The following is a 15,819-nucleotide window of genomic DNA, read 5'->3' on the forward strand; positions in this document are numbered from 1 at the left end:
TTTTTTGTGTGGTGTGTCTGATTTTGGTATCAGGGTAATGTTGGCCTCATAGAATACATTTGGAAACTTTCCTTCCTCTTCCATTTTTTGGAATATTTTGAGAAGAATAGATACTACCTGTTATTTAAATGTTTGGCAGAATTCACCTGTGAATCTATTTGGTCCTGGATTTTTATTTTTTGGTAGTTTTTTGACTACCAATTCAATTTTGTTACTCAAAACTTGTTCAAGTTTTGTTTCTTCCTGGTTCAGTTTGGAAGATTATATAGTTCTAGGAATTTATCCATTTCTTCTAGGTTGTCCAATTTTGTCAGCATATAATTATTCATAGTATTATCTATTAATCTTCTGTGTTTCTATGGAGTCGGTTGTTACTTCTCTTTCATATCTGATTTTATTTTCTCTTTATTTCTTGATGAGTCTGGCTAAGGGTTTGTTAATTTTGTTTATCTTTTCAAAAAACTAGCTCTTGGTTTCATTACTTTTTTTATCTTTGTCATTTACTCTCTACAATGTTTAGTCTACATGTTACTGTTTTTTTTTTTTTTACAGTTTTCTTATGTTTTATTTCTAGTTCCATTTCATTGTGGTTGGAAAAGATGCATGGTATGATTTCAGTCTTCTTAGGTTTATTGAGGCTTGTTTTAATGGTCTAATATATCATCTATTCTAAAAAATGTCCATGTACATTTTAAAATGCTGGGGATTCTGGTTTTGGATGAAATGTTCTGTATATATCTGTTGTGTCTATCTGGACCAATGTGTCATTCAAAGATATCATTTCCTTATTGATTTTCTGTCTGGAGGATCTATCCATTGATATAAGTAATGTTAAAGTCCCCTAATATTATTCTATTACTATCAATTTCTCTTTTATATATGTTAAATGTTTCCTTTATGTATTATGATTATGCTCCAATGTTGGGTATGTAGATATTTACAATTGTTATATCCTCTTGTAGGATTGATCCCTTTATCAGTATGTAATATCTTTTGTCTCTTGTTACAGTCTTTAACATCTATAATTCTGATAAAAATATTGCTACCCTAGCTGTTTTTGCACTTTCTTTTGCATAGTGAATGTTTTTCTATCCCTTCACTTGCAGTTTGGATGTGTCTTTACATTAGAGCTGTGTCTCTTGTAGGCTGTGTGTAGTGTGTCTTTTTTTGTTTTTTTGTTTTTTTTTTTTTTGGTTTTTTTTCAAATGCATTCTGCTACTCTATGTCTTGATTGGAGCATTTAGGGCCTTTAAGCACATACATACATACATACATACATTTATTTATTTATCAAGATTTTATTTATTTATCCATGAGAGACAGAGAGAGATAGATTTATTCATGAGAGACACAGGCAGAGGGAGAAGCAGGCTCCATGCAGGGAGCCCAACGTAGGACTTTATCCCGGGTCTCCAGGATCATTGCTGCATAGAGTATTCTTAGTCATGTTTTTTTTTTTCCTTTCAGCACTTGAATGAATCTATCATGCCACTTTATTCTGGCCTGCAAAGTTTCTACTGAAAACTCAGCTCATTGCCTTATAGGTTGTCCCCTGTAGGTAACTTTTTGTTTCTTTTGTGCTCCTTTTAGGATTATTTAATCTTTGACATTTTACTTATTACGACCCATGGTGTAAACCTCTTTGGGTCATCTTGTTTGGAACCCTATGCTTCTTGAACTTGGATATCTATATCCTTCCCTAGATTTGGAAAGTTTCAGTTATTTCTTCAAAAAAGTTTTATATACCTTCCTCTCTTCTAGGACTCCTATAATGCAAATGTCTGCTTGCTTGATGTCCATGAGATCTTTTTATCTAGCCTCAGTTTAAAAAAATTCTTTTCTTTTTGCACTTCAGCTTATGTGCTTTCCATTACCCTGTCTTCTAGATCACTGATCCATTCTTCTGCAACTATTAATATACTCTTGATTTCCTTTAGTGTGTTTTTTTATTTCACTTGCTGTATTCTTTAACTCTGATTGGTTCTTTTTAATATTTTTTGTCTCTTCACTGAAGGTCTCACTGAGTTATTCCACTCCTCTCTCCAGCCCCATGAGCATCTTTGTGATAATTACCTTAAATTCTTTATCAGGTGGGATACCTGGGTGGCTCAGCAGTTGAGTGCTGCCTTCAGCTCAGGGCATGATCCTGGAATCCCAGGATCGAGTCCTATATCAGGCTCCCCGAGAGGGGCCTGCTTCTCCCTCTGCCTATGTCTCTGCCTTTCTCTGTGTCCTTCATGAATAAATAAAATCTTAAGGAATTTTTTATTATTATTTTTAATCAGGCATTTAGTTCTTTTTCTGATTTTTTTTCTCCTTCTCTTTTTTGGAGCATATGCCTCTCTCCCCATTTTCCTTGACTTCCTGTATTTGTTTCTATGGATTAGGCAAAATGGCTACTTTGACTAAACTTGAAGTAGTGGTTTTGTGTATGGTGTCCTCTATGTAGAGAGTATGCTGGCTGGCTGGGGCTTTGGCTAGTTATTCTTTTAAACAGTGGTGTGTCTACATCTCTCTTGCTGTTCTCTTGACATTCTCCCTATATTTGGTTGTTGAGTAGCTGTTCAGTCAACCCTCAGTTCTTCTTCAGGAGGAATTATCCTATTAATAGATATAATTTGGGTTTTCTGTGGAGGAAGTGAGATCAGTCATTGTATGTTACATCTTGAATAGGAATTACACCTATATCATAATTTCTTTATTCATTCATCCATGCATGGACACTTAGGTTTTTTCTTTATCTTGGCTATTACATATAATTCTGCAATGATCATGGGGTGCATACACCTTTTTGTTAGTGTTTTTATTTTCTTCAGATAAATACCCAGAAGTAATTGTAGGATCATAGGGTAGTTATATTTTTAATATTTTGAGGAACCTCATATTTTCCGTATTGGCTGTACCAATTTACCCTCCCACCAATAGTGCCCAAGGCTTGCCTTTCCACCACATCCTCATCAACACTTCTTTTTTCTCTTTTTGAGAATAGCATTTCTAACAGTTGTGAGGTGATATCTCATTGTAGTTTTGATTTGCTTTTCTCTAATAATTAGTGATGTCAAACACATTTTCCTGTACTTGTTGACCATCTGTATGTCTTCTTTGGAAAAAATGTCTCTTCAGATCCTCTGCTCATTGTTTAAGATTTTTTGTTTGTTTGCTATTGAGTTGTAGGAGGTTTATTTTTTTTAAATATGTTATTTTATTTATTTGAGAGAGAGAGAGAAAGAACACAAGAGCACAGATAGGGGTAAGGGAGGGCAGAGGGAGAAGCAGACTCCCTGCCGAACAGTGAGCCTGACACAGGGCTTGATCCCAGGATGCTGAGCTGAAGGTAGATTCTTAACTGACTGAGCCACCCAGGTGCCTCAAGTTGTATGAGTTCTTATTATATTTTACATATTAACATTTTATCAGATACACGATTTGCAAATGTGTTCTCATTCAGTAGGTTGCCTTTTTATTTTGTTGGTGGTCTCCATTGCTGTGCAGAGGTTTGTAATTTTTTTCTTTTGTTATCTTTGCTTCCAAGAAATAAGTGCCATGACCAATGTCAAGGAGATTACCATCTATGCTTTGTTTTTAATGGTTTCAAGCCTTACATTCATGTCTTTAATCCACCTAGGTTTTGTGTATATTATAAGACAGTAGTCTAGTATTATTCTTTTGCATTTGGCTAATTTTCCAAGTACCACTTCCTTTCCCCATTGTACATTCTTGGCTCATTTGTCATAAATTAACTCCCAAACATGAATTTGTTCTAGACTCTATATTCTATTATATATGTGGTTTTATGCAAATGCCATGCAATTTTGATTACTATAGCAATGTAATATGATTTGAAATCAGAGAATGTGATTCCTCCAGCTTTGTTCTTTCTTAGGATTGCTTTTGCTATTTGGGATGAGATCTGTCTAGCTTGTAAATTCAGTGCTCTCAGGGTTATATTCTATTTCTATTAACATGTCTAGCTGACAAATTAATTTAGAAAAACTTATCAACTGTTAAGAATAGGAACAAAGCATTCATCACACTATCAAAATAAGCTGTGTATTCTTTCTATCCTAGCCCTTGCTCTGTAAAAGAAAAGTAATCTCAACAAAGCTCTATATTTTCTAAATATATCTATTTTGTGGCTACACATTTCAATGACAGGATATCCAAACAGAGGTGTTCATTTGTATACATAAAGTACAGCCAGTATCTAAGGGTATCTTTGATTTCAAGTGACTTCAAGAAGTCAAGGTGATCATTTTTGGACACTTGCACAAACTTAAAGTGGTAGGGGATCTTTTTGAATCCTAGAGAAAAATTTATTAATGATGCTTAACTGATGTGTAGTGCCCATTTTGGAGAATTGGTCTGAACCATAGTTATTAACCATTATAATTCTATTTACTGTAAATTTATTTAAAACTTACTATATCCTAGGCATTGTTCTAAGAACTTCCTTTTTTGGTAAGATTTTATTTATTCATTAGAGACACACAGAGAGAGGCAGACATAGGCAGAGGGAGAAGGCTCCTCGCAGGGAGCCTGATGTGGGACTTGATCCCTGGCCTCAGGATCACACCCTGAGCTGAAGGCAGATGCTCAACCACTGAGCCACCCAGGCATCCCAAGAACTTTCTGTTGAATATCTCCTTTAATCCTCCCAGTAACACCTGAGGTGTAGATACTATTCTCCTCACTTATAGATTAAAAAAAAAAAAAACAGGTACAGAGAAATTACGTAGTTTGCCCATGATTATATGCTTGGTAATTTCTGTGAGTCAGAGGGTTTAGATTGATTTCAACCTGGAAGCAAACTTGAAGATCAGAATGGGTATAGAACCCCTGATATAATAGGTCAGTAATTGTAGATGATTCCTCTCTAGCTATTTATATCCTAAGCTGAAGGACTAGTTCCCAAAATCAAGAAGTGCTAAAAGAAAGCAATCATAGCTGTTCATTTTAGGGATATAGAGTTAATATAAATTATAGATATTATAGATCTATATATAGAATTAATATAAATTATATGTATATATGTACACTATGACATCCATTCCCACATTAACACTATATTTTGAGGAACACCTAGAATGGAAATATGATAGAGTGGTAGGAAGATGATGATTGCATTGAATTGATGAGTTTTGTCTGTGTCTATCATTCATCAATCATGCTTATTAATAAATACCTATATTATATGATGTAGGGGTTTTCTGATATTTAGTAGAAAATGTGATACTATCCCAACTTTTATACATTTAAAAGTACAAATAAAAAGTCAAGAGTATGAGAGAGAATAAATATAAATTACTTTCATTTTAATTTATGAACCACACTATTAAAATGATTGACATGTGCATAGCTGTACATTATTTAATGTATACATCTCAATGAGTCTGGAATTATCACCACCATGGAATTATCAGCACCATCAAGTCCATAACATATCCACCACCTCCCATAGTTTCCTCCAAACCCTATTATTATTACTATTTTTTGTGTGTGGTATAGACACTTAAGAATTTACCATCTTAGCAGCTTTTAAATGCACAGTAGAGAATTGTTAACTCTAGGCACTATGTTATATAGTAGATCTTTAGAAATTATCTTACATAATTTAAACTTTATATACTTGTGGCCATCACTTCCCCATTTCCTATCCCCCCCAAGCAGTCACAAGTCTACTTTCTGCTTCTATGAGTTGGACTATTTTAGATTCACATATACTGAAATCATATAGTATTTGTCTTTCTGTCTTACCTTATTTCACTTAGCATAATGCCCTACAGATCCATCCACATTGTTTAAATGGCAGGATTTTCTCCCTTTTAAATGCTGAATAATATTCCATTGTATGTATATATCATAATTTCTTTTCTGTTATCCATCAATGGACACTTAGGTTGTTTCCATGTCTTAGCTATTGTGAATAATTCTGAAAGAAACATGGGAGTGCAAGCATCTCTTTGACATTCTGACTTCAATTGTTTGGATAAATTTTCTAGAAGTGGGACTTCTGGATCAGAAGATATAATTTTAATGGAATCTTTATACTGCTTTCAATAATGGCTGTACCAATTTAAATTAACACCAAGAATATACCAGAATTTTATTTTCTCCACATCTTCACCAACATTTACATCTTGTCTTTTCAATAATAGCTGTCCTAACAAGTGTAAGGTGTTATCTCACTCTGGTTTTGATTTGCATTTGCCTAATGGCCAGTGATAAATTCCTCTATATATCTTAGTGAAATTTTTCTTTATGTGTAATGTACATCTTTATATTATTTGTAGTTCACATACTATGCATTTACTTGTATAAATATGTATATATTAAAAACATATTTTAGTACTTAGTTTTATGGTCATTTTTATGATCATTACTTAAAATTATGTATATTTTTATACTGTTGTAATAGCAACGATTTTATCTTTTATCCCTTCTAAATAACGTCCCTTTATTTATTTAAAAGAAGAAGTAGTTTCCCATCAGTTTATAGTGGGTGAATGCTTTGCATTACATTTTAAATGTTGCTCTGGAAACAGGCAATTAGTTATAAACTGGGCCTGCCATTGTCATTTATTGATGAAGAAACACTGATACTGAGTTCCTTCTTTTGTAAATTCAAGATAAGCTGTCCTCCCAAAGACATCAAGATAAGAGGAATCAATGTACATTGTCATTTTGACAGGCCATACTCTCCTGTTAGTTTACACATCTGCTCAAGGGGAGAAAACTACCAGATACTTTTGCTGATAATGATGAACAAGAGAGTGAGTCTTGGGATGGTATCTGAGGACAGCCTGTCAAGGCTGAATAGAAACACAATCAGTCGTTCTAATGAATGTCATTGCCCTACAGGGGGAGCCATGATGACAGCTGATTCCTCCCTGAAGTTTGAAGTCCTTGCTAATGACCTAACTCTAATTCTCAAACCCATCAGCAAGGATCCTACATGCTTTCTCAGGCCAGCAAGGTACTGTGAGCTATTTTCATTAAATATGTTTTCAAGACATTACTCCTGTTTTGATAGCACTCTGTTCTGTTGGGGTAGGAATACCAAGGACAATTTAGTTGCTCCCAGATGTTATGGAGAAAGGACTGGGTCATCTTAGAAGTTGAGAAAAACTGATAATTTTTACTACAGTTACTGAAAAACTTAAAAGGTTTGCGGGGGACAATTTTAAATTAATACAATTTAATTAATTATAAATGTATATATCCACCATGAATTTCATCTTTCACAAATAGCCATGAAGCCCAACTCATAGACCTAGTCTCATGAAATAACTGTTGTTCATGACTTTCTTTTTAGGAAGTCAAATGAAAAGCAAAGATGACTCTATTTTCTTAACTCTTTTCACCTTCTTGTGTCAGAAAAATATCTAATTTTTTTATTACTACATTAAACAAATGCAGATGTATTTTTACAGACTCACTGAGCAGAACCAATGTGTTAAAACCAAAGGGTCTGATTATTTTATTCTAGGATAGGATAATTAAAGAATAAAAAAAAATGGTGTAAGTATTTCAAACTTTTCCCAGGAAAACAGAATTATTGGTATGTTTAACTTGCAAAGTAACCTAGATTTTCCACGTTTAAGCCTACATGAAAGAATATGATAGGATGAAGTAATAAGTGAAAGTGCTTTGCCCAGGTCCTGAAACTTAGCACTAAATAAACGTTGATATATGAATGGTGGTCGCTGACTTCTATTTTGCTAAAGATAAAAATTTATGATACGTGTACTGCTGGATTTTTCTTTTATTACTGCTCTTGTGGTGTTATAGGATAAAAATGACAAACATATTGAAAACCCAAAATTATTTTCATTGCTGTTGTGGTTTTATAAGGTAATAGGGATCACTGTATTATCAATAGAACTAATGGCATCCATTCCAATTGTGAATACTGACTCCGTAGATATTGTCACAGTCAATTTTGTATCGATGGCCTATTGGGCTGAGTTAGTGAGACATGGCCCATGGAGTGTAAAGTCTTTCAGAATCTTGATATAAGGCTAAAGAAACACATGCCAAAAAGATCTATAATATAAATATGCTGAAGTTACTTTCATTCTTCTACATTATTCCCTTTATCACTTGTATTAATTCTGTTCAAGGGCAAAATAAGATATAGATAAATAGCCAAGAATTAGTTTTCATAGTCTTTTGGGAAAATGCTACTTAAAAGTGATTATTAGTTCAACCAACAAATCCCACTGAATGGGTTCCAATAAAGATATGCTTTGTACAAAGATACAACTTACTAAAAAAAACAAAACAAAACAAAACAAAACAAAACAAAAAAAATCCTGACAAGGAATGACTCTGGTCTTGCTTTTTCCTTTGGATTATTAATATAAATTGACTTATGGTTTCCTGAACCTGATTTTTACTTGGCTTTAATTTATTTCTGATAGCATAAAGAAAGAAAACAGCTCTTGCTAAATTATTCTTCATGTTGTTTAATATGAGTGAGCACTGCACCACGTTATGGCTCCTGAAAATCCATTAGTCTATTGTGAAATATATAATTATAGACTATTATGAAAATAAGAAATTTTTATTACACATATGCATTTGACAGCCTGCAATTAGTTCAGACTCTCTAATTAACATATGTTTTACTTAATGGTGAGTGATTAGGGATTATCATTTAATTATGGATAATTTCAAATACTCTCCTGTCTATTTTTTTTGTGAATCTTAGAAATAAAAAATAAACATTTGTCAAGAGCAAGAAAAGTGTGCTTTACTGTTTTATTTTTGTCCGGTACCAAGAGTTATTATGAAATAAGTAGTAATAAAATAGCTTTCCTCTGAGTAAATTGCTGAATATTTTTTGCCATATATATCCTATCATATTTATGAATGCTGCTGTTCTTTTATATGAGTTATTCATGAGCAACTTTGCACATAAAGAAGAATCAATAGTACAGAGAACTATAGAAGTGGTTGTGATTTGCATTAATTGACTACCATTTTTTTCCCAAGTAGTTGTTCTAAATACTTGGATTCATCAATCTACCTAATTAGAAGAATGTATTTGTATAATCAGGTTACAGACAAATTATACTTTTTAATATAATAGTACCTGACCATCTTTGAATAGTTCATTTGTTTTGTGTAATGTTTGATGAACTCACAGAAGTTTTTCTACTTGATGGTTTTGCTATATCTCAAAGATAAATTTCTATGTTTAGAAAAATGTATAAACAGGAAAAACATGAAGCATAAGAACCCATTTCTTCTATATACCAAATGAAACTGCCATCAAAGTAGAAGGCTTTTGAAATGTTCTTAATTGTCTTCTCTTTCTGCAAATCCAGAGTTAATGGGAGTAATTAATATTTCTAAAATCAGAATATCCTTATTGAGGTTTCTAGGTGAAGGAAAGATGTTTAGTAATTTCTTGTAATATCTGTCGTGGTATTTATGGTTTAATTTGCATTTTTGATATACATTGCTTTAAAAAATCCACATATTAAAAATATAAGTAGAGAGACTATAATTAAGTTTGGGCTGTGTAGACGTTTGCTAAAAGTAACTAATGCCATAAAGCAGACTTTTAAAAATTGGAGGTGGTGAGTGAGAATTATCTACTGTGTTTGTATTTACAATATAAGTGGCCTACTTAACTGTATTGCTTCTCTGTTTTGAAATAAACCTCAACAAGAATGCTAGCTGAATGGCATGTAATGAGTAACTTGCGGGGGCGGGGGGTGGTCAGGGGAGCAGAATAATGGTCCCAGAGATGTTCATACCCTAATCCCTGGGACCTCTGAATATGCTACTTTCTAGGCAAAAGGGATTTTGCCAGTGTGATTAAATTAAGGTTCCTTGAGATGAGGAGATTATCCTGGATTTCCATGGTGGGTCCGGTGAAATCACAAGGGTCTTTATAAATGGAGGAGGGAGACAGAAGAGTCAGAGGGAGATGTGACTAAGGAAAAACAGTCAAGAGATACATCTGGTTGCCTTTGAAGATATGTAGGAACAAGGGAATGTTTTTTAGGTGCTGAAAAGTACAAGGAAACAGATTTAGCCAAGAACCCCCAACAAGAAATGCAACTCTGTCAATACCTTGATTTCAGCCCTGAAAAAACCATGTTAGACTTTGACCTACTTGCATATGTTTTTCTACAAGGTAAAACAGAGCCATAAGATAATACATTGGTGGTGTTTTAAGCTACCAGGTTTGTGGGAATTTATTAGAGTGGCAGTATATGGCTATTATATAGCAGTATAGAAAACTAACAAATATTAACTACAACTCCAATATCATGACACTACTAGCAATAAAACAACTAATATTTATTGACCTCTTAATACAGCACAAGAATTTTGCAAAAATCTAATTTAAATCTCACAACCAATTTATTAGCTCCATTTAGGAGATGTAAAAATTGAGATTCTGCATAAGCATTCAGGAAGTCTGACTTCAGCAAATTCTTTCTAGATGACTTTCTGTGCATTTCCTGTTGGGTTAATGGTGGGTTAAACAGAATCTTCTTCTGGTTCAGTTCTGGTTATTGGAAATCTTTCTAAAAGGCTTTCTAAGTTTAATATTTATCTAAACTTAGTGTAGGGTGCCTGGCTGGCTCACTTGATTAAGCATCTGCCTTCAGCTCAGGCTCAGGTCATGATCCCAGAGTCCTCGGATCCAGCCACATCAGGCTCCCTGCTGAGTGAGGAGTCTGTTTCTCCCTCTCCCTCTGCTCTTCCCCCTGTTTGTGCTCTCCTGCACTCTCTCTCTCTGAAATAAGTAAATAAAAAAAAACTTTAGTATTTATCTAAACTTAGTAAAATATAAATTATTCTTTTGGAAGTACCTCAAAGTACCACAAGATAGTAATTCAAACCACTAATTCTTAATGAGTAGAAATGTAGGGGGACCAATGTCAAGCCTGGGTCAATTTTAAACAGATTCTAGGCCATAGAATTGAGTCTGGAGCCTCAAATCACCCTTTTCTTGTCCCAGCTTAATAAAATGTGTCCCTTAATTGAGTTTTATATTATTTAGATTTCTATCATCCAAGACTCTCTAAGTATTTTGCTCGAGATAAAAATAGTCTTTTTATTGCCTATCTGACTCCACCCACCTGCTTTATCCCCTTATTATTTTTTAAAATCTGTAACATATTTTATATATCTGAGAATAAAGCCATATTATATTTACAATATAGCAGGTATAATGTATTTCTAGTAAACTTGTCTGCACAGGAATTTTTCCTTAACTCCCCCTATGTTTTTCTTAAAATCTATTTTTAGTCCTACCAAAGTTTGCTATTTTTTTACCTGCTTTTGACCTTCTGAGTCTGATGAATCAAATCCACATACTTTTCCTAAACAGGTCTTTTTTTCTTGGTTTATATTGTGTATAATTGTGGACTGAAATTATTTTCTTAGACTCATTTCTCATTTTCTTGACACCTTTTACTATGTTAATATCCTTCAACTCCAGTTTTTCATTTAGATAATATCTGATGATGACAGCCATCGCAGTATAAGTTGTATACTAGATAGAAGGGAATGTATTTTGATGACTGCTCCTCTACACAAGGCAGGCTATTAAGTCTTGTCCATCTTGGCTGATATCTTTGTCCACCTAGCTTAAGGGGATTACTGATTCCAGCTTCCTGACTCTCATGTTTCCCAATTGCAAATGGCATTTTTAGAAGCTACATAATATTGTTCATGAAAATAATCATGATTATCATGGAGGGAGTCACATGACCCACAGTTTATCATCAGGCACAATCTCCAAGGCTGAAACATACAGAGAGGTATTTAGAACTTTTATATAATTACTCAGTTGGCATCCTATAACCATTATAGGTTTGTAAGGGAAAGAATCACAAAGAAGAAGGCCAGGCCAAAAACCCAAAACAAAGAGAATAAGACACTTAGGAATATTGGGGATTTAAACCTAAATTTCTCTGTGGACTTCTGGCCTCAATGAGTTGATTATTTATTAGTTCACAAAACATGGTCCCCAGACTAGCAACATCACTATCACCTGAGAACTTGAAGCTTTCTACTTCAAACTTAGTCAAACTCATGAAAAGGTCCAGGAATCCGTGTTTTCACATTCCCTCTGAGTGACTGTGAGGCATGCCAACATCTGAGACCAATGGAGTAGATGATCCTGGGAAAGCTAGGATTAGAGTCTAGTTAAAGCATTTTTTTATGATGCCTCCTTTTCTGTAGACTGTACCCCAGCTATTGGTCATCCTTCAGAGAGCAGAGTGACCTCCCAGAACAGAGAAGCAGCCACAGAACAGGCAAAACGAAACCAAAACCAAAAGTATAAATTATAAAAAAGAGAGAGAGAGACTTTAATAAGAAATACCACATAGGCAGAAGCACTTTTAACTTTTTTTCACATTGAGAACTCTATTGGCGAAAACAATGCGCCAAGATGGTCCTCAAAGCTGGCCAGCTGGACATAGGATGTTTTCAAGTTGCTATTTTATGACATGTACTAAAATATCAGAGAAGTAAGTTAGAAAAGCTGTCAATAAATTCAGGTTTCCACAGATGATTTGTCTTATTCCTAAGAAAGTTGCCACCTTTGAGTGAACAAACAATCCCCCTGATTGTTGCCAATTTATCTTTAAGAAGTTCTTTTGTGGCTCTCTATGCAGGTTGTGCTATGCAAAACAGCACACCTACCAAACCCAGCACGTGATGGTTGCAGATAGTTAACACTTTGAAACTGAATAATGCATGATGTGTGACGTTTACTAGGAATGAGTACATTTTATTAATTAAATATTTTTATCATGCCCCTTACATTTTTCTGTTTTGGTACATTGCAGTTTGATGACAATATATTTAAAATTCTATGTTATAATCACTGCATCTAATTCCTTATATCAGATTTAAATAGAAGTGTACAACTTTTATTAATAAAAAACATGTTTCTGGCTATTAATACTAAATATATATATATATATATATATATATATATATATATATATATATAAATACTGGTGAAAAGAGAGTCATGTTTTCAGCTTTTCATGCCACATGTCTCCTTTTGTCCTCCTATGAACATTCTTCTTCATGATGGGATGAAAATGGAGACTTTCATAGCATCTGGGGTGTAACCCTTGCCTATAGCATCTTTGTGTGGTATCTAAATAGTTCAGTGGGAACCTTTTTCCAAATTTTTAAGGGTAATACTAGTTGAGGGAGTCTCCCTTTTTGTGTAAAATATTGTAATATCTGTTGATATCACTGTCCTAGTTTTTTCCCTTCTAATCCACCTTACTCCAAGCTAAATCTTTTTTTTTTAATTTTCTATAACTTTCATTAAAACCTTCATTAGGTGTTCATTATCTGTGGGCTAAGTCATTTCTATTTCATCTCTTATTGTGCTCTTACATCTAGATTTTAGAAAACTGATGAGTATGGGTATGTGTGCTCATGACAGACCTTGTCCTCTACCAGGAAGTATATAAAACAACACTATCAACATGGCACATCTTCCTGGAGTGTCATTTTTACTCTTTAATAGTAGTTTAAATAAGTTTTATAGTTACATTCAGTTTTAAAATAAATCAAGAGTCTTCCATGCTCATATAGGATTGCTTTGAGATCAGTTTAAATTCTTCTGTAAAAACATCTGAGAAGACCAGCACCATATAAACTTTACATTCCAGCCAGCCATGCTGGCTTTGGCGTTATCTCACCTTAAAGCTGTCTAGACTATGGTTCTCTAGGTAAGGCCCCCCATGCACCAGGGACAATCCCTCTTTCTCCTCCTTTTCAGGAGGATTCACCATACAGCACTGCCAAAGGGTAGGTGAATTGTTGTACAAAGCTTGCAAATTCCAAAAACTCCTCTAGATAGCCAGATTTATATAACTAGCATGGATCAATTTGATCTGACCATCTCAGACAAGCTACTGAACCAACAGCTACTACTATAGGGATGTCAGATATGCCTCTAAATTATTGAAATTCTTCTTGATCATCACTGGAACAGGTTCCCAGACAAAACAGAAGTTTTTAAAAACCAATATCCTAAAACATGTAAGAAGGTGTTGAGTATGACTTTTTTGGGGGGGAGGAGGAGTAGTGCTTATAACTTTGGGTTTAGTCTCAAACCAATTACAAAGAGGTAAGTCCATCCATATTTTACAGAAAGCACAAAACTGCTGTCAGATATTCCTTCCATCATTGTTGAAGGAACCAACCTTTCTGAGAATCTCACCTACCATGCCATCTAGTCTACAACCAGAAGACAAAACTAGAGAAATGTTGGTTAGAGAACAGTATATCAGAGTATTAAGTTCTTTCCCAGGAGGAAAGTGCTGTGTTGGGCCAATAGACTCCCAACCCTAAAGTTAGAAAGGAGCTTGAAATAATTTAACTTTATTGAGGTAGTTTTTGATGTATACAATAAAATGCACCATTTAAAATGTGTAGTCTAATGAGTTTTGATAAATATATACACGGATAGAATCACTACAATCAAGAGTAGAACATTTTCACCACCCCAAAAGTTCCATCTTGTACCTTTGCAGTAAATTTCAACCCACTATAGGTCTTTTGCAACAGCTTATTTGCTTTCTGTTAATATTAATTAGCTTTCTCTATACAGCAACTTCACTGATTATCAGGGAAATGCAATTCAAAACTCCAGTAAGATATCACCTCACACCTGTCAGAATGGCTAAAAGCAATACAAACAACAGGTGTTGGTGAGGATGTGGAGAAAGGGGCACCCTCTTTTACTGGGAATGCAGACTGGGGCAGCCACTCCCGAAAACAGTATGGAGTTTCCTCTAAAATAGAACTACCCTATGAGCCAGTGGTTGTACTGTGGGGTATTTACCCAAAGGATACAAAAATACTAATTCAAAGCGACACATGCACCCCAATGTGCATTCATTGAAGTTCGCTTTGCAACTTCAATAGTAAAGTTATGGAACCAGCCCAAGTATCCATCAACTGATGAATGGATAAAGAAGTGGTATGTATAATGTGTATGATGGAATATTACTCAACCATAAAAAAACAAAATCTTGCTGTTTGAAAAGACATGGATGGGGCTAGAGTGTATCGTGCTAAACTGAAATAAGAGAAAGACAAATACCATGTGATTTCACTCATATGTGGAATTTAAGAAGCACAACAAATAAGCAAAGGGGAAAAAAGAGAGGCAAATGAAGAAACAGACTGTTATCTACAGATGACAAGCTGATAGTTTCCAGAGAGGAGGTCAGTGGGGAATGAGTTAAATAGGGGATGAGGGTTAAGGAGTGCACTTGGTGTGATGAGCACCTGATGTTATAGGAAAGTATTGAATCACTATATGGTACACTTAAAACAAATGCTACGCTATTAACTGGAATTGATATAAAAACTTAAACAAGTTTTATATATAAGGAATCAAGTATCATGTGCTTCTAGCATCTATTGTCTTTTGCACAGTGTAATGTTTTTGAACATTATTAAAGTTGTTGCCTAAATCAGTATTTACTCCCTTTTATTGCTAAGCTGTATTCCAGTAGAGAAATACTACATTTTGTTTAATTTTTACCTATTGATGAATAATTACATTTCCAGTTCAAGGCTATTATAAAGTTGCTATAGACCTTCATATGCGGATCTTAGAGTGAACATAGGCTTTCATTTATTGGTGTAAATGGGCTGGAATGGCAACATTGTCTGTTAAGTGTATGGCTAACTCCATAAGACAGTGTCAAAATTTTTGCTAAAATGATGTGTCACTTCACATTCCCACCAGCAATGTATGAAAGTAGTTTTTCTACATTTTGGCAACATTTGATATTGTTAATCTCTTAA

This window comes from Vulpes lagopus, chromosome 13 (genome assembly GCF_018345385.1).
Source record: "Vulpes lagopus strain Blue_001 chromosome 13, ASM1834538v1, whole genome shotgun sequence".
NCBI lineage: Eukaryota > Metazoa > Chordata > Mammalia > Carnivora > Canidae > Vulpes > Vulpes lagopus.